Source organism: Homarus americanus, unplaced genomic scaffold, assembly GCF_018991925.1.
Source record: "Homarus americanus isolate GMGI-L3 unplaced genomic scaffold, GMGI_Hamer_2.0 scaffold50281, whole genome shotgun sequence".
NCBI lineage: Eukaryota > Metazoa > Arthropoda > Malacostraca > Decapoda > Nephropidae > Homarus > Homarus americanus.
The window spans coordinates 1,253,614-1,279,940 of NW_024742338.1; the positions used below are offsets into that span (position 1 = coordinate 1,253,614).

The following is a 26,327-nucleotide window of genomic DNA, read 5'->3' on the forward strand; positions in this document are numbered from 1 at the left end:
TGAAGCGAATTCCTGCTGCCTCCTGGGGCGGAATCCTACCTTATTCTGGGGCGTAATTCTAATGTATTTTGGGGCAGAATCCTACAATATTCTGAGGCAGAATCCTACTGTATTGTGGGGCAGAATCCTACCGTCTTCTGGGGTGGAATCCTACCCTACTCTGGGGCACAATCCTTCCATCTTCTATGGCATAATCCTACTGTCTTCAGGGGCGGACTCCTACTGTCTTCTGGGTTGGTCCTACCATTTTTTCGGGTGGAATCCTACCGCTTTTTAAGGCGAAATCCTACCGTCTTCTAGGGCGGAATCCTACTGTCTTCTGGGGCTAAATCCTACCATTTTCTGTGGCAGAATCCTATTGTTGTTTAGGGTGAAATCCTACCATCTTCTTGGGCGGAATCCTACCGTATTCTGGCTCAGAATTCTACGGTATTCTTGAGCACAATCCTACCATATTCTGGGGCAGAATCCTTCCATCATCTGGGGCAAAATCCTACCGTCTTCTGGAGCGAAATCCTACCTTATCTTAGGGAAGAATCCTAGTGTATTCTGGGGCGGAATTGTACCCTATTTTATTTAGATGGTAATAGATGATAATTCAAAAGGCGATATATATTTTAAGCGCGACAATAATAAGGAGGTGAGCGCCATCTATGAGTTGACAGCGCTACTAAACTATCATTACAGGAATTCACTGACAAGTTTCTCGTCTGGTGAATCTGGGCTCCAGCACCAGGAGGAGCGACACTTGACAGAGGACCAAGATGGAGGACGGACCTGGTGTTCCATTACTTAGCACCCCTGAAAATAACAGCCTGAGGCATCGGTAAGACATTTATTCATAATAATATATCAGATATATAAATTTATAACTTTAAGTAGTTGTTGGTGTATTATTATGGTGAGAAGAAGTGTGTGTAATGGTTAATTTAGTCCATTGTGTTGGGTTGTCCGGTGGAGGTGGTGAAAGTGTGTATTCCCGATGTTATGAACACATTTGTCCTTCATTTCTGGTGCAAATCAATAATTTTGGAAGTAAGCCTCCGGTAAATTTTTACAAGTGGTGAACCATGGATTTTGTGTTGAACAATATGAAGGCTTTGACAATATTAAGAAACTTTTGGGTAAATATTCGTCCATTGACTGTCCTCAGGTTGTGTCCGAGAACAGTTATATTTCGACGTTTTTCAGTGTTTTACTAAAGTCTGATAATTTCTTTGGCAAGGCAGCGGTTTTTGCCAAAAAATAACATTGTTATTTTTAACAGAAACTGCGTTAAATTTTTACTTTAGGACACGAATCCCTCGGGGTTTACCAATATGTTCTTCCAGTGTATTTTGGGGTTTTAAACGAATCAGACCTTCATTTTTGGCGGAAATTACTAGGTTTTGCCCCCCACCCCTAACAGTAATGGGGGAGAGCCTGGGAAATCAGGATTTTTGGGTGGGGGAGAAAACGAAAAAGAGTCATCTGACCTAACAAAGCCTAGCTGGGGACCTCAGTCCCCAGACCCCCCAGTAGGCCTAGCTTAAACTAACCCAAATGTTTCAGTATTTAAAAACTTTGGGGCGTGCCATGTCCGAAAGTACAATACTTTAGTTAGAAGTGGGAGGACCAGGGATATGTAAGAATTGGTTAGAATAATCGTCTTTGTCGTAAAACTCGTAAATAAACTTAAAATAATCGTAGGAGCACAAACGGCAACCAACCTCCACCAATACCATTGTTTAGCTGGTCAATGAAATTAAAATCATATCCAGGCTGCTTCCTTAGAGAAAAATCAAATGTGATTGGTCGAAAAAAAATTCGCGTGATATCAATACCTCATCGGTCACGACTGGATGACATCAGTCAACATTGTGCATGCGTGATGCGCAGATAACATCTCACAGACGAAGACTGAAAACTACTTGAAATCAATTAAATTCAATTGTGTCGCTATTATCCATTTCTGCCATGTATACACGGGATTCCAAATGGGCAGAATAGCAGGATCTAAATGATTCAGTAGATTATAACTTTCGGGGGCGCTTTGTCCGAAAGTAAAACTGCTAATTTGCAAAAAGATGGGGGTCAAATTTGAGTAAAACACCAAAAATACACGAAAAACCTATTCTCATACCAAAAGTAGTACTGTAGTGATAAATTTGAAATATTTCCTGCCAGATTTCCCTGGTGAAAAAAAAAAATTCTGCTATATATCGGAGAATGTCGATAATTTTGGCAGCCTGCAATAAAAAAAAAAATCATGGCTATATATCCTGACCCTACTGTACCGCCATGTACGAACATACATAATACAGTAAAATGTTAAATATATCGCTAATACATAATTTGCGCCAGAAATGCCATTGAAGATTGTAACTATAAGATTCCCGAGATTCGTGTCGGTCCACTCAGTTACCGGGACGAGTTTGATTTTGTTTATTTTTGAACGGGTGTTAGTATCATTATAGTAAATATTTTAAAAGAGGTGACATTTACTAGAAGCCAGTACAGTAATGTATAACTTGACTTATTATAACTAACCAAAGAGACCTACCTAACCTTACCTAAATTCCTAGCCAGGGGGCGGACCTGCCATATTAAACAGAAAGTACTTATTTTGATATCTGGTTCCAATGAAAGTAACTTTGTCGAAGCTCACGGTGTAATTTTTTTTTTTTGTGGACGCCAGAGTACTCTCGGACTCAGCGGCTCGGTTATAAACAAACACGACGCAGCGAATCGGCATATTTTTCGAAGGAGTATTTACAGCAAATGAGTAATTATTCGCTTACAAAGCACGGAGGTATGTCATTGTAGCGTCGCGTGATAATTTTTCCCGTGTTTTCCCCCAGTTTCCCTCATTCTTCGTGCACCTGCCCACTACAGGTGATTTAGGATCATAGATAGAGAAAAAAAGTAAAGTAGTTATAGTTAAAATAAAATTTGTGGCCCCTTTTAAAATACTGTACTATAATGATAAGAATATCTTTGGAAAATATGAACAAAATTGATCAACTCTTTCTGGTGGTAGTGATGTGAGAAAAAAAAAACACTGAAAACCTAACCTAACCTAACCCTTTGTAACCCAGAAAAGTTCAAATAATATATAAAGGTTACTGTATTGAACCAATGATAACAGAAAAAGTTATTTCATTAATGTTTTTTTGTGTGTTCAATGTTTTGATGTTTTGGCAGCGAATCACTTCTTGTGTTCAACATTTATAGGTCACGAGGGAGGCTGGAATACGTTCAGAAAATTTTTTTGCACTTACGTAAATTTCCTAATAGATTTGAACTTTTTCTCCGATTGGTCACAGCAGATCGTGTGAAATTATAGTGAAATAGATATAAATATTAAATGCCGTCAAATTGTGTCTCCCCCGGTAGTGAAATAAGAATCCGTCCTATGTCGGTCCCGTCCACGAAATGTAAACACCATTGGACGCTTATGAAACCAGGTTTACCGAATCGGTTTTTTGTGCGTGGATCACAAAAGGTTAGGTTAGGTTTTCAATTTTTATTTTTTAACCACTTATGTAGAAAGTCTAACTCACTTTGGAAGATTCATAGTTGTTGGTAGTGTAAAAGGAAATAAAGATCATATTTATGTAATATAAAAGAATACAAAATAAAGATACGTAAAATTATCGTTTCGGCGAAGCAATATTTTTCCGATGGTCAGAATAATTTGAACCTCACTTAGCCTAACATAAATTTGCTGTATTACCAAAACGATAATAATACTGAAAAACCTATTCGAGTAATCAATTTCTCGACGTATACAAGGTTATTTGACCCAGATTTCGGGCCAAGTAACCATCGTCTATTTGACCGGGACCTGTGGGAATTGTATACGACTTTAATGGGATTGTAATCGGGACTATATTATTTAATTGTATAATTTTGTGTGGCCAAGAGTATTTACTGTAGTGTGATTTTAGATCCTGGTCAAATAACCAGTGGTTATTCTGGCAGATACTGATGTAATAACGCCTGCCTATAATATAATACAGTAGTTTTACAGTGTTTTCCAGGATGCTTCAAGGACCAACAATACATCTCTGTGTGACAGGTTCAGACTTGACTATACAGACCGTCCAGCAACCAGAGAAACACTGTTGACGTGTGGGAGGTAAGACTCACTTTGTTACTTCGCATCACGTTGTCATTAGGCGTACAAGCCGAGTCTAATACAGTACTGTACTTGTGTTTATGTGCACTTGTACAGTATTCATATAAAAGTGTGTGCATATTTATATAAATGTTTGTGTGTCGAAAGTCATGTCCCATTGTGTCGGTGGTACGTGACATCTCCAAAATGTGGCCCAGATTCACGTTCTCCATCCCATACCAAATTTTGAACGTGACTTTATTTTGTTTTTCTCTAAAGTACAGTACAGTATATTAATAAATTTTAGCTTTGTTTTCATAGCCGAATTTCACTGTTTATCAATTATGATACTCTACAAATGCTGTTGTACTTTTTATACCTGTATCTACTTGTATGTTTCACTTCAGTTAATTGAATTTTTATTTGCATAGTTTTGAAGAAGACTACTGAGTACAAGTTTTAATTTTTACACAGTAACAGTGATGCAGTACTTTATCTTAAGTAATATTTTCAGACACTTTCTCCATCACTGCCTAAAGTGGACTGGACTGGACCTGATGTTAACTAGAATGAAGTTGGCATGGGCATAAAGTGAACTGTATCTGAAGCTAACTGGACCTCAAGTGAACTGGATTTGAAGTTAACTGGAGCCTAAAGTACTTTGTGGTATTTTATTTAATATTGTTTTGGTACTTTGAATATTAGGAAGGTTCTACAGACATTCCCCAGTTTATAAGAGTACTGTGCCTTGAAAACCTCAAGTAAATTGAATCAATTTTGCTGTAGACTCACATTATAAAAGCTAAAATACTTTTCTACAATGAAAATCCTTCCCCCAAATTATGTACGGTCCCCCAAAAAAGTATTGTTAGATTTTCTATTTGTAAAATTTGAAATGGTAGATGGAATGCTTTGATATGATCCCCAGTGCATCAGCAGAAGTTGGTACACTGCTCACCATATCAGCAACAGCTAGAGATTGGGGGAGGGAGTCATCCCTGTATGGCATACTATATACTTCAATATAACGCGAAATCCATTAAGCTATATTAATATACCGTATGTTGGGTAGAAGCAAGGCGCATGTAAACAAGCCACCGAAATATACATCGAATGGAAGAGTTTGGAACATCGTAACCGAGACAGACCTCAAGGCGGACATTTTACCATTATGTGGTAGTAACAGTTTCATTCGTACCGAGTTGCACAATATACTCGTGTTGTTCACAATATGTCTGATTTATGAAGAGTACGTGTACTTCTTATTAAAGTGAACAGATACAACAATATATCGGTGTACCTGGTATGTGGCGTATCACTGACACGTAAATGGTATTGGTTTAACACCGAAATAAGGTTTTAAATCAGCGTGTCGGCAGTTGTTTGATGGCGGCTAACCCGTCGCGATACTGTCGGTTCTCACCCCAGTTCGCCGTGCTATCTCGTCGTTATGCATACCCTCGTCAGGAAGGCGAATAATAGCACCTCTCATCTTGCTACGTCTCCCCGATAATTCGTCGCTCCATTCGACGGAAGATCCGTTTAATGACTAGCACGGGGTCGGTTTCCATTCACGACATCCACTCCATTTCACGTACAGTCGACCCTCGTTAATTTGGACTAATAGGGGGGGGAGGGTGTCCGTTTTAGCCGATTGTCCGAATTAACCGATTTAGGGGTTAATATTGCATTATATTTCAAAGTCATTGTTTTCGTCACATAATTTCAGCAAAAATATTACATTTCCATGAATGTATTATATCAAGCACAGTATGAATAGAATATCATTGTAATATAACAGAATTTTAACCGAAAACTAGTAAATAAAGAAACGAATAACATCTCAAGAACATCGGAAGCTTAGGTAAACTCTGTTGTTTTCGTCATGTATTTTATCCTATTTTAAATTGAAATACATCATGTTTCAGCAAAACTACTATTTATTTCCGAGAATATATTCATTCAGGTACAGTTTAGGTAAAATATACGATTCGAAAAACACGTACCCTCTAGCCCTGTTCAAGGAGAGGACTGGGAGAAGCTGTTTGGTGCTGCAGACGATGACAAGGAAAATGATTTGGATGGATTTTAATGAAAATATTCAGAAATAAGGTATCCTAGTATTTCTTAAAAGTCAATTAGGATAGAATATTATTGTAATACAACAGTTTTTTAATTGGAAACCATTCGAAAAGCGATTACGGTAACATCTTTTGAACGTACGTCATTTCAGCAAAAATATTACATTTCCGTGAATGCATTATATGAAGCGCAGTATGAATAGAATACCATTGTAATATAACAGTATTTTAACCAAAAACTATTAAAAAAAAAAGTAACTTCTCTTGAACATCGGAAGGTGAGGTAAAATCTTTTGTTTTCGTCATGTATTTTATCCTATTTTTACATTAAAATACATCACGTTTCAGCAAAACTACTATTTATTTCCGAGAATATATTCATTCAGGCACAGTTAAGGTAAAATATACATGTGATGTAACAGTTTTTTAACCGAAAACGATTCGAAAAACACGTATACCGTCTAGCTGATTGATACTCAACAGCTGGTGGTGCGTCATGTGTCGTTGTAAACAATAGGAGGTTGAAGTAGATTACCGGGTATTATATTAAGTGTGAAATATCGAAAAGGTTTTTATTACCGGTATTTTTTGTAGATCAATGAGAACTGTGATACCATATATGATATGATAAGTTAGCCTGTGCTAAGAACTTCAACATAGACTACTGAAAACACGTTGTAAGGTAATTTAGCCTATTGTAAGTTGGTGAGCTTCATTTGCTGAAGGAACTGCACAACTTTTCATTACTAATTGGTACATATTTTGTTTCCATTGTTTACTGGCAGTAAATGGTAAATATTTTTCATGTCTGAAGCTAAAAGTTGCATCCCCCCCCCACACACACTAGTGGTGGAGATGTTACATTTAACCAAAAAGACGCTGGTGTTTTATCCCAGCAGTGGGTGGACCAGCATTTTAGCTTAAGGTCCGCGTAGGTAATATTCCTAAAAAAAAAAAAAAAAAAAAAGGTTTGTTCAGATTTTGTCCGAGTTATCCGGATTAAAGGGGTCCGAATTAACGAGGGTCGACTGTAATATATGATCCGAAGCCTCGGAGGCTTCGCACATTTCAAAAACGTACATATACTCGTTCATGCTCAAAGGTTGTGGATGTAGAGCTACCAACAGTTCAGAAACGGGTTGTGTAACATTGTTCGGAAAGCTAAAGGTATATATATAGTATATATATATATATTTTTTTTTTTTGGGGGGGGGGTTGTACACATTGATTATAAGGCAATATAGGAGCTTCTCTACCGACAAACGAGTCACGTTCCCGAGGCCTGTTCGCGAGTGCAACTTTACTGTTGCAGTTAAAGGATGTACAGTACAGTATATATACCCAGCATATTACAGTATAATTTACCAGCCTTTAACAGTATTTTAACGTACCGGTTTATTCGTATCTCTGAAAGTTGGGAAGTAGAGGAGCACCTTTATATGCTAACTATGTTATTGGAAATGAAATACACGTACGGTAATGCTAGTTTTATACCCGTACTTACACGACGTAAGTCAAGTTAACAGTAGACGACACTAAGTAAATATAGATACGTTGAATTTGACTCTTTAGTTGGAGGTGTCTCATTTAGGGAAGATCCCACGCTCTACCCCCGACCAGTTGTTACACCCTCCTAGAATGTAAATAATAGTGAGTAATGGGTCTTCATGTTAGCCAGAGGGTATTTACAGTTGTCTGTGTGAAGTGTCAGTAACAGGAAATATATACTGTATAGTGTTCATTATGGAAGTGTCAGATAGCCGTGCTTCCTCTCTCTCATCTTGGCCATCCGTACCTACGATAAGGGTATACGTCGTATCGGTGACCCGTTAAAAGTACTTAGAAATATGATTTTCTAAATAATGGTACAGTGATTTCATATATCCTGCTCAGATGTGGTGAGGGAGCTTGAACCTGTATGTATTTTGTGTTCATTTTGTTTTACACACTTGTACTGTACATATAGAAAGTGCCAGATAAATAAAATAAAATAATTATTATTATGTATAAAGTTGTAAGTATTTATGATTTTCCAATGGAAAGTGTGTGTGTGTGTGGCAAATGTATCCTGGTATACAGTGAACGTACACAGATATTTTATTAGTTCTCAAGGGATCATGAACAATTTACGTGCCTAACTGACTTTGTATATTTTTTAACAGCAAGTTATTCCTTTCAGTTATGGGTCAGAGGCAGCTGAATGAAGCTAGAAACATCATTTTTGTGTGGACCAGTGACTGAATACACCCCGGGTAAAGACACCACTTGAACTATGGGAGGTATGTTTAAGAATGTTTGATAACTCTGTAATGAGTTTGTGAAGTTTATATCAGTGTACAGTATATACCTAATGGCTCTTTGAAGATTAGGAATGTCTATGAGGTGTGTTTGTAGGAACTTTGTAGAAGAAGTTGAAAGTTTTAAATGGAGATCAGAGATTAGGAAGTCGTAAATTGTTTCAGAGCGAATCGCCGACCCGGCAGGGAATTAATAACGTCGGGGTCGTGTCGTTTGCCATAGCCATCGACGAAGTAGTAAAGGAAGTGTCGATTGGTTACAAAGAGGGACTAAGACTGGAATTGATAAATAAAAGAGTAGAATGTAAAGATAATGAGAGAAAAATTAAAAGGCTACTTCTAATAAGACTTGGGTGGTGTTGCTTGGTAAAAATGTGTAGACTGAAGAGGGATTGAGAGTATTTAACTTAGCATAGAGAAATAGAAGGCATTTGTCATATATCTGGTTTACAAGGGTCGGATACATTATGAAAATTTTTATTAAAAATAGGAGTTTAAGATTGCAGCAGATTGTAATGGAAGACACAGTATATGTATTTATCCCATATTTTTTATACTGCATTTTAAGTTGGTGTTATTGTATGTATGTATGTCTTGACTATAGTTCAATTTGGTGTTATAAAGGTTTGAAGATTCTCCTCGTTGTGGGGCCGTTTATGATCTTATTGTCCCGTGTGGGTCTTTGGTGTAAACTAGCTACTGGCCCACAGACTGTCGCTGCAACGGCGGGCGCTGCACGGTTATTGCCGCTAGTTCGTCGTCGACGAGGTCTCCTAGGAGGTTCGGGCGAGTCATCGGCATAACGCATCTCTGCAGGCGAGAACCGAGCTTCGGGGCACGTTTCAGTCGTTTGCCACGATTGTACGTACTTGTCGGTGGTCGTCGTGGAAATGTAGGCGAGCTCTTTGGGAAAAAGAGAGGGCAGTTGTCAGTGATGTTTGTTCTCTGCACATTGCAACCTGTGGTTCTCTGACGAGGACTATTAGGAATCCCTCCACGGTGTCGGCGTCACGTCCGAGGTCAGAGCGGCCGTCGACCTCTTCACACACTGCGCCGTGCCCTTCTAGGGAGCGATCGGCGACGTCCCCGTCGGTCGATTCGGGCACGACGGAATAACGCGAGTCGACGGCATCTACTTACGGCAGAGGGGCTTTTGTAGCGGGTAGCACCGGCTTGGAACGGGGGCATAAGTGTAGGGGCACTGCGGCGTGCCACTAAGTAATACACTTTTGTTTTAGAATGCAGCAAAAAATAAGTTCGGTTACCCCGTAACGAGTAGTCGACGGCTGCCGGGAGGCCCATGTCGGCAGCATATCTTAATTGGTTGCTTTGCGAAAATTATTGGGAGATTGATGTGGTTGGTAGGGAATTGTCCTTTTTTGTAGGATCTTGTGAATATCATTAAACATGGCATGTGATATTGATTTGGCTTTAGTTGCTATAAGATGAACAATAACTGGCAAATGAACTCCAATTTGGTACCCAACGTTTTTAATGCGAATGATTTGGTCATTTTTAAAGTTATCGCCGAGGGGATTATTTTCCGGCGACAATTATCCGGGGAGAATAAACGCGGTTTCCAGTCGGTCGGCTTCAACGTACTCGAGGAAACAATAAAGCTCATGTTTTATGTGATGTATGAGTTTTACGTGTAGATCGGTTGTTTTGAGAGGCCTGCAGTGTGTATATTTGACATGTCAGTAAAATGGGAATAACAGTTGTAGTTTCATAGAGGTAATCCGGCACGTTAACCGTTTATTGTATTAGTGAAAGGTTATTCGGTTCCCCACCGTTCACATGAAGCAGCTCTGTTGTCGTACTCGGTGCATTCTCGACATAATATCCCTCGGTGTCTAGGCCGTTGCACATCATTAGTACGTTTATTGTTTTTATGGCCGAAAATACAGAGCTTGAGGCATACTGGCAGAGCTCGCTTTAAACTAATGACTGGGTTCATGTGTTGTTTAATTTTTGTAATCATAGAAATGTTTTATATTAGTTTGGAAATGTGATGAACACTGTTTGTCCTTAAAATATGTAGTATGTTTGCAGAGATTATTGGCATTGAGTAATAAAGGATGCATTTATGTTTATCTACAGCAATGATATTTTAAAGAGTAATTGTAATTTATAAATGTATGTAAACGTGTACCTACATTCTGCATACTAATAATGAGTTATTGGAAGTTAAAAGTGACCAAAAATTAAGGCTGAAATTGGGTTTGGGGTGGGAATTTTTTGTAATTTTGTTATTTTAGCCTTAAATATTAGAAATATATGTTGGTAACATCCCTGTTCAGTTTGAAGTTGGTTTATTTGTATAAGATGAAGTGTGTTTGTGGAAAGGCATCCGGTCTATAATGGGGATGTTAAATTTAACCGTAGGATTTTACACTTTCGACGTACAGTAAAATGATTTACTCACTTTTATCGTCCTCACCACCGATCGGGTTGTATTAGTGTTGGTGCTGTAACTGGCATCATTTCCAGTTGTACTAATGGTGCTCAAAGGTGCTATATTAGAATATTGTTGTGTGTTGTTGTAAATGTACACCCAGTCATGGTGTAAGTGGAGGCTTTTATAGGGCCCGGATGTTGCGTTTTGCTCGTTAAACTTTTGGCGACAAGAGCCAGGGGCGGGTCGGTTGCCGTATCGTCCGCGAAGTTGTGTTATGCGTGGTTTATTTGTTTTGTCTCTTGTGTGATTGTCAGTCGTGTCGGTGTAATGGGCCGAGTTCTCTCTCTTTGATAATTTACCATCCAGATATTCATTTCTGTTAGTATTCTATTTGTTCATTCTTATATGTTCTTTGTAGAATTCTTTCCAATGAGTATCCTGTTTTATAGTTATCCTTCTTCAATTCTTATATATTCTTGCTTATATTCTTTATCTCTATGTACCTTATATTCTTATGCTTCTCTACTTATATTTTCCAAGTCAATGTTCTTTCTTTTCATTTCCTTTCATATATTATAATCTCTTCCATATATTTTGTTCTAGTTATATTCTAAACCATGGATTAACCTGGGAAACCATGTCTTTCTTATTACCACACTTATTATACTTACAACGGTAGACCTGCCACCACCCAGGAGTTTATTAGAATATAACATATCTTAGTTAACTGTTAGGTAGCGAGCTTCTAGGCATGTGAGTTAGTTATTTTCTGAGAACCAATGTGGGAGAGGATAGAGTGGTGATACTCGTAGATTACTAAATCAATATTTATTAACACGGTGAGTGAATAAGATGCATCTTAGATTCACTCAGACAAAACAGAACTGCTATTTATTTATAAAGTCATCAAACACTTCAAGAACTTATTACCTCATTAAATACCCCCAAATACTTATTACTTCAATCGACAATTGTGGTATTATCACTCTGACAAATGATATTCAGTAAGTGGGTATACACCAGATATCACTAGACCCTCAGGTGTTACTTTACCAAGTAGCAAATTAACTCTTCACTTCTTGGTTATATCATTATACAGGTTGTACCTCTCTAGTCCGGCAACCTCGGGACCTGACCGGTGCCGGACCATGGAAATTCACCCTTTTCCTGGATAGATAGTGACTTGTGCTTATGCCTGGAAGCACTAGCACCACTTTCTCTGCGTCATGGTCTCTTTGAAGACATATTGAAGGGTTAAATGTCGTATAGTAGCTTCTCAAATTTCGCGAGTTTTTAATTCTTAACGTATTTTATTGGAACACACAAAAAATAAATAAATAAAAATTTTGACGGCGGAAACTTGAATTTCGACGGGTTTGAACGGCCCGCCAACGTGCAGACGACGTGCATAATCGTGTAAACAACGTTATTTCTCTTATGTACAAAAGATTCATTATTGTTTATTACTGAATGTCTTTTTTATTGAATTAATGTTTATGTGTGCAAAATGAGCAATACAATTCATTAATAAAACGTAGAAAATTAAAACACATGAGGAAATGACACAGCATTGTTTTCGTTGATTACAAAACCAGTGACTGACTGGTTCTACATATAAAACTGAAGAAAATAAGACCTTCGTTGTAGCTGTAGTAAAATTAATATGGTTGTTTTAAGTAATGTTATTTAATGTTAATAAATGGAACAATAGAAGTAGCTAACGATAATGGTAAAGAAAAAGAGAGATCACATATGTAAGTGCGCACACGTGAAAACATATCGTCATTACTTTATATAAGAATATGAAAGCAACACTTATTTACCGTTCATATATATTTTAATTAATGTTTCTGAACTTGTTTTTATTGAATTAATGTACGTGTGTGCAAAATTAACAATACAATTTATTAATAATACATGGAATATTAGAGGAGACGAGACCACTGCCGGCATTGTTTATGTTAAAGCTTACGAAACCAGTGACTGATTGGTTCTATATATAAAACTGAAGAAAATAAGACCCTGAGTTTAGCTGTAGTAAAATTAATGTAAAAAATGAATATGGTTGCTTGAAGTACCTGTAATGTTATTAAATGTTAATAAATGGAACAATATAAGTAGCTAACCATTAATGGTAAAAAAAAGTGAGACTGCTCGTATGTAAGTGCGCACATGTGAAAATATATCGTCATTACTCTACATAAGAATATGAAAGCAACACTTATTTACTGCTCATATATATTGAAGGGTTAAATGTTGTACTCTGTATAGACAAGAGAGAGAGAGAGAGAGAGAGCCGAACTGCCGGATGTAAACAAACCTTAATTTCCCGCGGCTTTTTTTTTTTTTAAGGGGATTAGCCCACCCGGGCATAGGTCACTGACCCACATTGGGGCCTGAGGGGCAAAAATTTAATACTCCTGTAATAATAATTCAGATAAATAATAAAAAAAAGAACAAAAAAAAAAGCTGCCTATCTACCTATTGGACAAACTAAAATCGTTCCGGACCACGGGAGTTTACGGACCACAGAATGCCGGACTAGAGAGGTAGAACCTGTACTCTCAGATTATCATTTCATGGTCACTATCGATGAATACATAACACACTGGACACCTGCACAATTATCGCAACATACAATACCTCCTGTTAATTCGCAAGGAAGAACATGGCACTTTTAACTCTCATTCAGTGGTTCAATACTTAACCTGGGATATTATATTTCTGCTAGTTATCCCCCAAACAAGATACAATAATACTTAGGCCCATGTAACTGTGAGGAGTGCCCCAGGGTAACGCTGATCTCTACAACAAATGAAGATCGCTGTTAGGGGTCGGTTGAAGACCGACACACGTCAAGGGAGCTGGCGCCTGATTTGCAGGAAACGGACTTCCCAGTTTAATCCCGTCGAATTAACGGCATCGTCCAACCCGGTTACCGACCCACGTTAGCCGACGAGTATTCGGCTCGACACACCGGAGAGACGTTGAGGAAGAGTCACGAATGCGTAAATGTCTAACTTCAACTATACAAAACATACGTCTGGCAACGGTTCAGACGATATCTAAATCCCTACGTTACTCGATTTAATTGGCACAGAATTCACTATGTTAACACATGAACACTGATATTCACCAACATTGACTAAGTTAAACTGAATTAATAGGCGGCGGGGAACACACGTTAACATACCCGGAGAGACGTTGAGGAAGAGTCACGAATGCGCGATTCTCCCTCGTGTAGAGGTATATACGTGCACCCGCGGGGCAGCTTGGGCCTCCGTATTCATACCAGAAGGGTCGATCTTACCAACAACATAACTTCTCTTCCATTTTGGATCACTGTATACTTAGTTATGAACTCTGGTGTTCTTGATCAGGGTAATTTCCTATGTCTATTCATATAATCTAATCAGAGGTTGAGCTTGCCAGGAAAAGGTGGAATATACACGTCGATAACATTAATTCTGCAAGCTCAGGCCCAAGGCGAACAAGGAGCTATTCACGAGGAGGCGCTAGATCTTGGAGATTATACCAGTTGACAGAATAGTTCAGGAGATTAATGACTTTCTTAAATAGACAACTGCTTCTAACTAAACTATAAACATCAGATTCTCTGATGTCGGGGCGACAAAATGATATAACTTCAGGCGCGATCAGAAACTCACGGATACCCCCACGGACGACATAAAATACGCCACTCTAGCTGGCAAACTCGACACTCGCTCACTTGACACGTTTTACTAACAATAAGGACAGTCGAAGCGTTCTACCCCACTCTCAATGGATCTTGAATGTTCCAACTGTAAACAGATATATCTAAGTTGACTCAAAACAAGGGTGTTCTCTCTCACACTCAAATTCATTTTATAGAGAGGTTGGTTTCAGTAAGTCAGAGAAAATGGGATAACGGAGGACTGAGGTGTCTTGAAGTGACGAGAAAACGGACTCCTCAGATGGAGGACTCAAACGAAAGCCGAGGTACATGTTTTGTGGGCTATTGAGCGTAATATGAATCATTTGATTTTTGGCGCTAACTGACGTGTAAGACCGTGGTCATTACAGCGGGAGCGGGCGGTGTCCCGTGTTCGGTGCCGTGCGATTTGAATGTACTTCAATTACTTCAATGTACAGAATATTCCTCCGGCGGGGCAATCCGCGTATTTGCAAATCCGCGTATTATAAACCCGCGTATGCTAAGGGCCGATTGTATAGATGTAGTGCAGTATAATTATTAAATGCAGGCATCATTCACATAACAAACTTAACCCACAGAAGAAGTCGCCTCGGGCAACGGCAGCAGCGGAAATGCGATCCGGGAGACGGAGCAAGTCAGAAGGCGGACACGAAGAACGACCTCCGCGGAACAACCGTAGATCGTCGCTTCGTCACCGCCCGCGACACGTTCCGTACGCTCTCTGCGGAGACGGGTCGGCGAGTACCGCTCTCAAACGTAAGATAATTGTTGAGAATAACCTATGTGTTTTTCTATTTTTATGGATGCTATTTTAAGGATTACTAAAGTTCAGTCAATAGTTATTTTAGCTTAAGATCATATTATACGTTTATTTGTAATGTACAGTATTTCATTAAGTAAGAATGCTAAAACTTGCCTGATGGTCGATCCACAAAACAACGGTGGCGATGCGCTCCGGCACTCGAGAAGACGGAAGCTCCCAGTACACGACGTTAAAGATAAACAGATAGTTTGATGACTATACCACCCCTTCCTCCCTCCACATATGACCCCTCTTCCATTCATGTACCACCTCCCCTTCCCTCTATGAGGGCCTGTGTGCCACCATTTTATAAGGGCCTGTGTGTCAGTAACAGTTCCTTTTACTCTCATACTTATTACCATCGGTAGCGTGACGAGAGGAGGCTCGTGGGTAGATGTAATGATAGTATCAAGCAATAGGGAAGAAATAACAGTAAATACTGTTGGTAAATAATAGACACAATATACAAATACAAAATTTATTTAAACCTTAATATGAAATTAGGAGAAAGAACTTACATGTACCAACAGACGAAATCTAGTACTAGTCCCTCAGGCTCAACATACTCACACCTCTACTGGGTGGACATACTCAATAACACACAACTCTTATAGTCACTTAGCACCATAAAGACCAGGGCAACTGCCACTACCACCTTCAGTCGTCAGGAGTGATACTCAAGCAACAGCCATGGGGTCCAGCCACCATGGAGTACTTTCCGACGAACTCTGGAGATCCCAGTGGATCAATCCCACCACACCAATAGCCCTACTGAGTTAGACACTCATCCACCACTGATGGGGGCTGGTAGTGGCGTGTGGCTCGGTGATCCGGGGTCACCTCGCAGGCCGAGCGTCAGGGCCAGACGAGCCAGCTATGGGGTCCATAGGTAGTCTGAAGTGTCTGACGGCCAGGTCTCACGAAGGTAACTGATCCTACTGGACCTCGGACATCTCCCCAGACATAGTGGATACAACATCCACGCCACAGACACGGCCTAGGCTGCGTTAGGGACCTGTATGGGTGAAGGGACGGGCACTCACTAACAGTGACGACGACATCACGTTTCAGGGGACGTTAAAGACGTAAATATGACTTCACTCCGAGCATATCAACTACGTTACGGTAACACTTGCACAATCAACTATTAATTGGGTCAAATCACTTAAAGAAGGGCGAATTACAACACAGAGTGGAATGGCATACCTGTATGGGTGAAGGGACGGGCACTCACTAACGGTAGAAATGCCCGCGATGCCCTCACTCAAAACAGGCCAGGGAGTCCACCTACTTCTATTCCGATGAATTAATTTACTGTACACTCTGACGTTGAAACTGAGACTATGAACTCGGTTTCATTGCCTACTATTATCTTCACTAACAATGCTCTGACTCCGCTATCAAAAGCAAAATCAAATTGATCACAAAGGGTTGGATGGCAACAGGTCCCAACATACAGCGTCTGCTACGAAATCCGTGGATTATATTCAAAGTTCCCTTAAGACAAAGACGGGGAAACAGAGAAAACGGGGGACGTTTCCACTGGGGGACTCGGAAGGTTTTGTGGACGTTTGAGCGTAATATGAATCCTTAAGGTTTTCAGGTTAGCCATCATCACGATCATGACACCTCCACATACCACCCCTTCTTCCCTCCACCTACCACTCCTTCCTCCCTCCACCTACCACCCCTTGTTCCCTCTACCTACCATCGCTTCTTCCCTCCACCTACCACCCCTTCCTCCCTACACCTACCACCCCTTCCTCCCTCCACCTACCACCCCTTCCTCCCTCCACCTACCACCCCTTCCTCCCTCCTTCCCTCCACCACCCCTTCTTCCCTCCACCTACCCCCTTCCTTCACTACCACCCCTTCTTCCCTCCACCTACCACCCCTTCCTCCCTCCACCTACCACCCTTTGTTCCCTCTACCTACCATCGCTTCCTCCCTCCACCTACCTCCTCTCCCTTCCTCCAGCTAAATCTATCCCTCCCTCCACTTACCACTCTTCCTTTCCTCATCTATTATCTTTCCCTTCCACCACCTACCACCCCTTGTTCCCTCCACCTACCACCTTTGTTCCCTCCACCTACCACCCCTCCTCCCACATCATTTCTCCCCCACCTACCACCCTTTGTTCCCTCCACCTACCACCTTGTTCCCTCCACCCACCACCTTATTCTCTCCACCTCCCACCCATTCTCCCTCCACCTACCACCTTCCACCTCCCCCTCCCTCCACCTAACTCCTCTCCCTTCCTCCAGCGAACACTTATCCCTTCCACCACCTACCACCCCTCTATCCCACCATCTGTCCCCCCTCCCTTTCTTCACCTACTACTCTTCCTTTCCTTATCTATTATCCTTCCCTTCCACCACCTTCCACCCCTCTATCCCCCCTCCTTCCCTCCACATACCACCTTTTTCTCCTACCACCTCTCGTTCCTTTTTTGTGTTTTATTGGTTTATTAATAAGTTTTATAGTATATGATGGTCACCTTACTAATATTGTAACATTTTGTGTGATAACAATTACACTACACACACTTAGTCAAAGTGACCAGTTATTAGTGTTGATGTTAATGGGATAAATATTAGATAAGTTTATTGGAGTTTGCTATAAAATATGTGACTATAATTATAAAGTGTGAGTGTCAAGAAGGGTTTATAAGTTGTATATATGTCAATTAGAGGAACAAATAATTTGCTAACCACACCCTAGTCCTTCAATGGAAAACGTATCGAAATGCGCAGGGTCTAGAATTGGCGAACGTATTTGGCGGGAGAATAAATGCGGCGACACTCGTAGAACACTCGTACGCTACTCTCGGGCACGTACGTTTCCATTTACTAAAGTTAGGTGTTTTTTTTGGGTGGCGTGGGACATAGAGGGCATCGGTAGGCGGTCACGTCCGGCGGTTGCCGTGCGAGAAATTGGGAGGACGGGCTTCCGGTCGAGAGTCGATTTCTCCGGGGTTTTCCGGATTCGCGCGATGGGCGTTTACGTTGCAGAAATTAAGGAACGGCATCTTCCGGCGGAACCACAGCCCGCGATTAAGGAACACTCGGGCCGAGCGCGCGGCTCCTCTGCCGTACATTTCGTCATCGGTAACAAAAGTAGTCGATTGAAGTCGCCTCTTTTGCCTGGGGTGGATGTGTTTGTGCTAACCGTTTTAGGCAAGTGAATGTTTGGTACAGCAGATTTGGGGATTCATTGTAGGGTAGACTTGCCATACAGTGCACAGTGTTTTAATTAGTATTATATTGCGGCGATCGGCGAGCACGTAGACCGAAGCGTCACTCGACCGTGTTTTACGAGGCGTGGGGTTTGGTCCGAGGCCACTCGCAGTCATCTTCGATGGTACAGTCCGGAACGCCGTTCGACGAAACGTCTCGTCGAAATTGCGGAGCGGTCTTCTCGTCTTGGGGCGCGCCGGAGGGGTCGTCGTCGGGCATTTGACGTGCATCCGTAAGGGCCCACGAGACTCCCCGAGGCCACTCGACCCCCGGAGTAGAACGAGGGCACGCGTCGAATCGGCGACCCGTTAAAAGTGCGCAAAAAATAAGATTACGTAAATAACGGCAGATTAATTTCGCACGTCTCCCGTACGTATAGAAAGTGCAAAATAAATAATTAATACAAATTTTTTTTTTATGGGAATTAGCCCACCCGGGCACAGGTCACTGACCCACATCGGGGCCTGGGGGGGCGAAAATGTAATAATAATAATAATAATAAAAATAATTGTTGAAGTTACAGTGTTCATTTTTGGTGGATATCAACGAAATATGATGCAAGAGGCTCAGACAATGACACAAACGATGTTGCTCTTTCCAGTATATTTTCGGGACCGTCCGTAAAAACAAAAGAAATATAACGTGCGCATTCAAAGTGGCGCTTTATTCCACTACTAAAATAAAACATATTCACATAAATATGGGGTAACCTAGTTTATATCTAACAATAATACTAAAGAACCATAAAGAAATACAAAATGGGAAAAAAAAATCAAAAGTGAGGAACAATATATTTATGTTGTGTTGTCAATAGTAAGAGAAACAATTGAGACCCTGCAATCGTGTGTTAATGAGGCAGAAAGTCAGACGAGCGACCCGGAACTCGGTCACAATTTTCGCGATGCCACGTAGCAGGAAGATGTACCACAGACGACACATTACGCTTCCAATATTTTCCGAGGAGGTGGCATCTCCCCGTTTGGTAGGTGCCTAATACCTGTCTAAGTATGTAAGATTTTCCAATGGAAAGTGTATGTTTGGCAAATGTATCCAGGTCTTTAGAGAATGTACTCAGATATTTTGGTTAGTTGTCAAGGGTTCATGTATAATGTACATGCCTAATTGACTTTGTATATTTTTTAACTTTAATTTTTCATTTGCAGTCAGTCACCCGACACGAGTCAGAAACGACATTTTTTGCGGACCGGCGACTCGACGGACCCCGGCCGAGGACGCCGCTCGAACCGCGGGAGTTACGGGTAAGAGTCTCGGACGACGCCGTATTGTAATGTTTATATCGCAGTGTGCAGTATTTACTTAATGGTTCTTTGGAGAATAGGAATGTGTACGTGGTGTGCCTTAGTGTCCGTGTAGGAATTTTGTAGAGTAAGTCGAAGCTCTTAAAGCGCGACGAGAATTTATTAAGCGGCGCGTCGTCGACCCGACCGCGAATTATTAACGGCGGGGTCGCGTCGTAGCCGTCGACGAAATAGGGAAGGAAGTTTTGACCGGTTACAAAGAGGAAATAAGACAGGAATTTACGAGTAAAAGAGTAAAATGTAAAGATCACGAGGGAGAAACGAAAATGTTACCGACGATAAGACTCGGGTGCTATTGCGGAAGAGGGATCGATATTACAAGTGTTATAATGAGAGTACTTAACTTAGCATAGAGATATAGAATTGAAGGTCTCATATCTGGTCTAAAAGTGTTGGATACAATATGAAAAGTATTATTAAAAAATGGGAGTTTAACCCATGGGTTAGGGTGATACTGGCACTTCCCTCTCCCTTCCTATTGGGATAAATCGAGAAACAAGATGAATTCACCCCCCTCCTCAAAAAAGGGGAGACTAGATGGACGTTCTGGAACGTCACCTTGGGTGTAAGGGTTAAGAATGTAGTAGCTTGTAATGGAGGATGAGGTATATGTATTTATGTCCTATTTTTTTTACTGTATTGTAAGTAGGTGTTATAATAGTAACGCGGCACACTCGAGGCGGGTACACGGGACGCTCCCTTAAAACAAAAGCCGAATGTTCGTGGCGTGGGTATATCCACTTTACCTATAAGTGTAATTAGGGATCCTCCTCTGACACATTGCACTATTTGAACACAGACGTAAGATTATCCGATCGCCGTACGCGTCGCGGGTACGCGTCACCCGAGGAGACGAGGCGTATTAAGTCGACGCGGATGCATACGAGATATTTCCTTTCGAGTGTAGTTTTTGGTTCAGTGCCAACACCTCTTATTGTTTTGATACATTTATCCTCGTACCGGATCTCGGTCGTCGCGTATTTTCACGCGACATCTGCGGAAGTTACGTTCACGGGCGTAAATGGCACGACCTCGAAAGCACGAGGTACATTCGGTTGTAAAGTACACTAGTCTGGATCGAGTGGAGTTTCCCAATTGTCTGATAGATACCTCTAGTTCTTCTTAATGGTATGAATATATACAATTAATATTATGTTATGTATAGGTGTATTTTATGTTTTTTTGATAATCGTTTAGCGTTCGAGACGGCGTTCGGCATCGGTCGTAACGGGACGGCACATCGCGACGAGTACACCGTACCGACGGGTGGAGGAGCATTTTTCTCCCAGTTTAGTTCGATTTTGTACGAGGCGACAGAGTCGCGGGTATTTACGGAGATACGGCAGAGCACGACGTCGGCGCCCGCGTACGGCACGAGAAGGAGAAGTAATTTGCGTGGGACGTAATTGTGGGGTAGTCGAGTATTGCAGTGGGTATGCTTGTGTGTTTTAGTTGGCAATAGTGTATAGATATGTTTGTGTGGGGTGAGTGTGTATAGGTATACTGTAGAAAGAATGAACTTAGATGAAGTTTGTTTGGGAATTAGTCTAATTTGTAATAGTAGATAATTGTTTATGCATTTTCACAGTAATTTGTGTGTTTCAGTTGCGGCCGAGCGTGGCGATACGAGTCGGAGACGGATCGTACAGTCGGCGCGCGAGAGCGTTTTGGACGAAGACACCGCTCGACTCGCGAGGAAGATGCTCCGGAACACGGGAAGAATACACCGACGAATGCAGGAAGATACTCGTCAACGCAGAAGAAGACGCGCATCAATGTGGCATCGCGACGTGCCGGGCCAGTTTGATCGTTTTAAAGACGATTCGACGTGTAAAATGAATGCACGTGTTGTTTGTAACGATTGTTATAATGTTTGTAGTATTGTTTTTAGACACTGACTTTGTGAAGATGGAGGAAGTTGATATATATTGAGAATGAATTTATTGAAGATGTTGCCTGTGATCACTAGGCGTTTGCACTAATTTGGCGAGAAGATTATCACCGTAGACACGTTGCAAATAGATTGTAGCACGTCACTTGTGGCGGGACACGTACGTAAATAACGGCAGCGTAAATACGAGACGACGCGGCGGCGGGGACGTGCGTGTTTTGAAAGTAAAAGAATGGGGGAGATTGGACCGACATAGATAGTGTTGTTGAGATAACTGATAAGAATGTAGAAATGATGACTATTTGGTTGAGTTATGAGAAGGGGAAGATAGTTGGTGGGTTTTTTTTAGGACAGAAAGAGTAGTTATATATTAGTGAAGATATAAAGTAAAAGGCGATAAGGACGGTGGGGGGGGACAACGAACGATACGTTTCGTAGGATATTAAAGGAATTGACGTGCGATCGCCGAGTCGGCGTAGTGGCATAATTGTGAAAAACAGATGCGATGGGGATTTTGAAGAGAGAAGAAGTTGCGCGGTAGAGGATTTGCGGGGAAATTGGCGGAAGCGACGATCGTAATTTTGCGAAGGACGAGTCGAGGATCGGTTACGGGAGACGATTCAACGAATGACGTTTCGATGCGGGACGGGCGACGACGAATTTAGTAAATGGCGGTTTAGGGAAGGGTCGCACGTAAAGTGGCGGGTGCGGGTATTTGTGGACGCAGACGACGCGGGCACGAGGAAAGTCGGAGAATAGACGGGACCGCGCACGGAGACGAGGCGGCGCACGAACGGAAGTCTCCGAGGCACCGCAGGGAAATACGGAAGCGCACCCGCGAGACGCGTAAAGAACGGTTTTGAAGTAGAGTCTCGCGTTTGAAACGGTCGGAAGGAGTAAAAATAGGTCCGACGGGGGCAGTCGGTTTGAGAGCGGACGGTCGCGGAATGCGCGCGGGTACCTATTTTGACGCCGCGATATTTAGCAGTGAGGAAATATGCGATGCAGCAGTAATATATTTTTGGTTAATAGTAGTTTCATTTATTTGTTACGAATTTATACCGGTTCACCCGTACTCTGTGTCGTTGCACTCGTGTTAAGGTGTCTATCGTCAACGCGTTTGTATAATAATAAAATTTGGGGGACGAGTACGACGAGTTGAAGGGGAAGGAATACGAGCACAATGTTTATTTTGTAAGGTCTCCTTTTTTTCGTTTTTTCCCTGTGCCTCTCTGTCCTCCTCCTCCCTTCCCTCCTGCTCCTTTTTTTATGTCTTTCTTGTTCATCGTGTGGTTTGTTGTCCCTCCCTTCGTGGTTCTCCCCCCTTCCTGTTCGTCTCCCTCCTCCTCTTTTCCCGCTTTTCTTATTTTACTCCTTTTGTTCGCCTTATCTGTTCCTTCTTTCGTTGTTTATTCTTTTGTTCCTTCTCCCTCTGTTGCTCTTGCTCCGTTTGTTCCTCCTCTGTTTCACTGTGATGCCCTTTGTGTTCGTTGCCCTGTCATTCCTCTTGATTGTTTCCTTACTCCCCTTTGTTCGTTTTTTCCCTTGCCCCCTTCATCCCCCTCTGTTGGTCGTTTTTGTGTCCCTTTATACGTGTGTTGTTACCATTTGAATTAGTTGTTGTATTACTGCTGCTTTGTGTATTTTCGAATGTAGTTATTTGTGTTGTTATAAATATGGTGTGTGAAGTAGATATTTGAATAAATTTTGTTGTTAAGAAGAGGAGGAGTTATATTTAGAATTGTAAAGTAATTGTTATGGAGGAGGAGAACGCGCGTAACGTTTTCAGTTTGAATACGCAGTCGCGTGGAGAAATGCGCACCGCGAATCGTCGCGTTGCGTTTGGGTAGTTATATATTGGGAAATAGTTTAAGTTGAGATATTAAGGAGTTGAAGAATGTAAGTTAATGTCGTGGACTTGTAAAATTGACGAGAATGAAAGTTTTTATTGTGGAGTAGTTATTGATTTCAATTTGAAGGGAGTCAATTGCTCACTCTGAATATTTTGTCGGGAGTTCCGCGTCGATTGCGAATTTGGCGCGTCGTTTCAATCGATTGGAATGGCCGTAATAAATCGTCGGAGTCGTCGAGTTATTTTTTTGTCGTTAGAGATATATTTGTGGAGTTGTAAAAAATGTCGTGTCGTCGAGGAAAGTTAATCGTGCGCGGATTGGGTTTTGACGTAAATTTACGGAAGCGAAGCGAGGACGCGTAATGTATTTTGACGTGTAATTCATTTCGGTCGAGTTACGTGTAGACTTGGAATATTTGTAGACTCGTATATTTTTGTTTGTAATTGATTGAAGGTATTTGTAGTTTGAAAAATGTTTTGACTTGTTGTTGTTTGATTATAGTATAGTTATTTGTGGAGTTTGAATGTATTTTGTTTTGTGGACTTGTAAAATGTGTTGCATGTATGTGGATTTTGAATAATTGATATCTTTTGTGGACTTTGTATATTTTTGATGTGTGTGGAGTGAAATGTTGTAGTTGTTAGTGGACTTGAAATTGTTAACCTTTGAATAATTTATAATGTGTGTTGACTTTGAATTTGTTTTGCCTTCTGTGGACTCGGTATATTTTTTACGTGCGTGGGTGGACCGAGAAATGTATCCGTCACGTCGGAGGACTCGGATTAACGTATTATGCCCGTGGACTTTGAGTAATTTCTTATCCTGTGTGGACTTTGAATAATTTATGATGTTTGTGTACTTTGAATATTTTGTATCGTTTGTACATTTGGAATAATGTATAATGTTTTTGGACTTGGAATAATTTGCAGTGTATGTGGACTTTGAATATTGTTTGTGGACTTAGAATATTTGTCATCTTTTGTGGAGTTTGAAAATTTCTCATTGTTTGTGTACTTGTAATAATTTTCAATTTATGTGGACATAGAATAAATGATAATGTTTGTGGACTTAAAATAATTTTGTATCTTGTGTGGCCTTTGAATATTTGTTATCCTTTGTGGAGTTAGAAAATTTGTCATTGTTTGTGTAGTTAGAATAATGTTCAATTTATGTGGACTTGTAATAATTTTCAATTTATGTGGATTTTGAATAATTGATAATGTTTGTGGACTTAGGATAATTTTTTGTATCCTTTGTGGAATTAGTATAATTTTCATGTATGTGGACTTGGTATTATTTTATCCTTTGTGGACTTAGTATAATTTTCATGTATGTGGACTTTGAATATTTGGTATCCTGTGTGGACATAGAAAAATTATTCATCCTTTGTGGACTTAGTATTTTTTATCCTTTGTGTATTTGGTATTTTGTTATAATGTTTGTGGACTTAGAATATTTTGTATCCTGTGTGGACATAGAAAATTGTTCATCTTTTGTGGACTTAGTATTTTTGTATCTTTTGTGGACTTGGAAAAATTTTCATGCCTTGTGGACTTAGAAAATTTATTCATTTGTTGTGGACTTATAATAATTTGTTCAATGTGTGTGGACTTAGAAAAAATAATGTGTGGATTTAGAATATTTGTTGTCCTTTGTGGACTTAGTATATTTTTCATGGCTTGTAGAGTTCGAAAAATTTTTCACTTGTGGGTTTATAATAATTTTTTCAATGTGTGGAGTTAGAAGAAATTAATAAGTTTGTGGACTTCGAAAATTTGTTCCTTTGTTGTGGACTTATAATAATTTGTTCAATGTGTGTGGACTTAGAAAAAATAATGTGTGAAGTTAGAATTTTTTTTATCCTTTGTGGATTTAGAAAAATTTCGTATCCTGTGTGGACTTAGAAAAATGTTCAACCTTTGTGGACTTGGTATTTTTTATCCTTTGTGGACTTAGAATATTTTTCATGTGTGGACTTGGAAAATTTCTCATCCCTTGTGGACTTAGAAAATGTTTTTCTTTGTGGACTTATTTTTGTATCCTTTGTGGACTTGGAAAGTTTTTCATGCCTTGTGGACTTAGAAAAATTTTTTATTTGTTGTGGGCTTATAATTTTTTCAATGTGTATGGACTTAGAATATTTTTTATCCTTTGTGGACTTAGAAGAAATTACTAAATTTGTGGACTTGGAAAAATTTTCAACTTTTGTGGACTTAGTATTTTTATAATGTATGTGGACTTAGAAAATTTGTCATCCTTTGTGGACTTAGAAAAAATTTTAATGCTTGTGTACTTAGAAAAATTTTACATGTTGTGGACTTAATATTTTTTTATCCTTTGTGGACTTAGAATATTTTGTGTGTTGTGGACTAAGTCTTTTTATCATGTGTGTGGACTTAGTATATTTTTCATGTGTTGTGGACTTAGAATAATTTTTATGTTTTGTGGACTTAGAAAATTTCTCATCCTTTGTAGACTTAGTATTTTTATCATGTGTGTGGATTTAGAACAATTTCTGTGTTGTGGACTAAGAAATGTTTTCAATGTTTGTGGACTTACAATATTTTGCATCTTTTGTAGACTTCAAATTTTTTTTTGCATGTATGTGGACAGAAAAATTTTCAATGTACTGTATAATAAAAGGAAGCATATAA

The 26,327-nt window shown here is 40.3% G+C and overlaps 1 long non-coding RNA gene across 3 annotated transcripts; it reads left to right on the forward strand.

Moving 5' to 3' along the window:
• Positions 1–740: 740 nt before the first annotated feature.
• LOC121876825 lies at positions 741–26,327 on the forward strand. 3 transcript variants are annotated; one of them, XR_006090824.1, is made up of 7 exons: positions 741–826; positions 4,013–4,120; positions 4,614–4,765; positions 8,360–8,459; positions 15,151–15,328; positions 19,774–19,869; positions 21,535–26,327. It is a non-coding gene; the product is annotated as an uncharacterized LOC121876825 (long non-coding RNA). The 3 variants fall into 3 exon arrangements; XR_006090823.1 differs by having other exon boundaries at positions 4,614–4,755; XR_006090825.1 differs by having other exon boundaries at positions 744–826; positions 4,023–4,120; positions 4,614–4,755.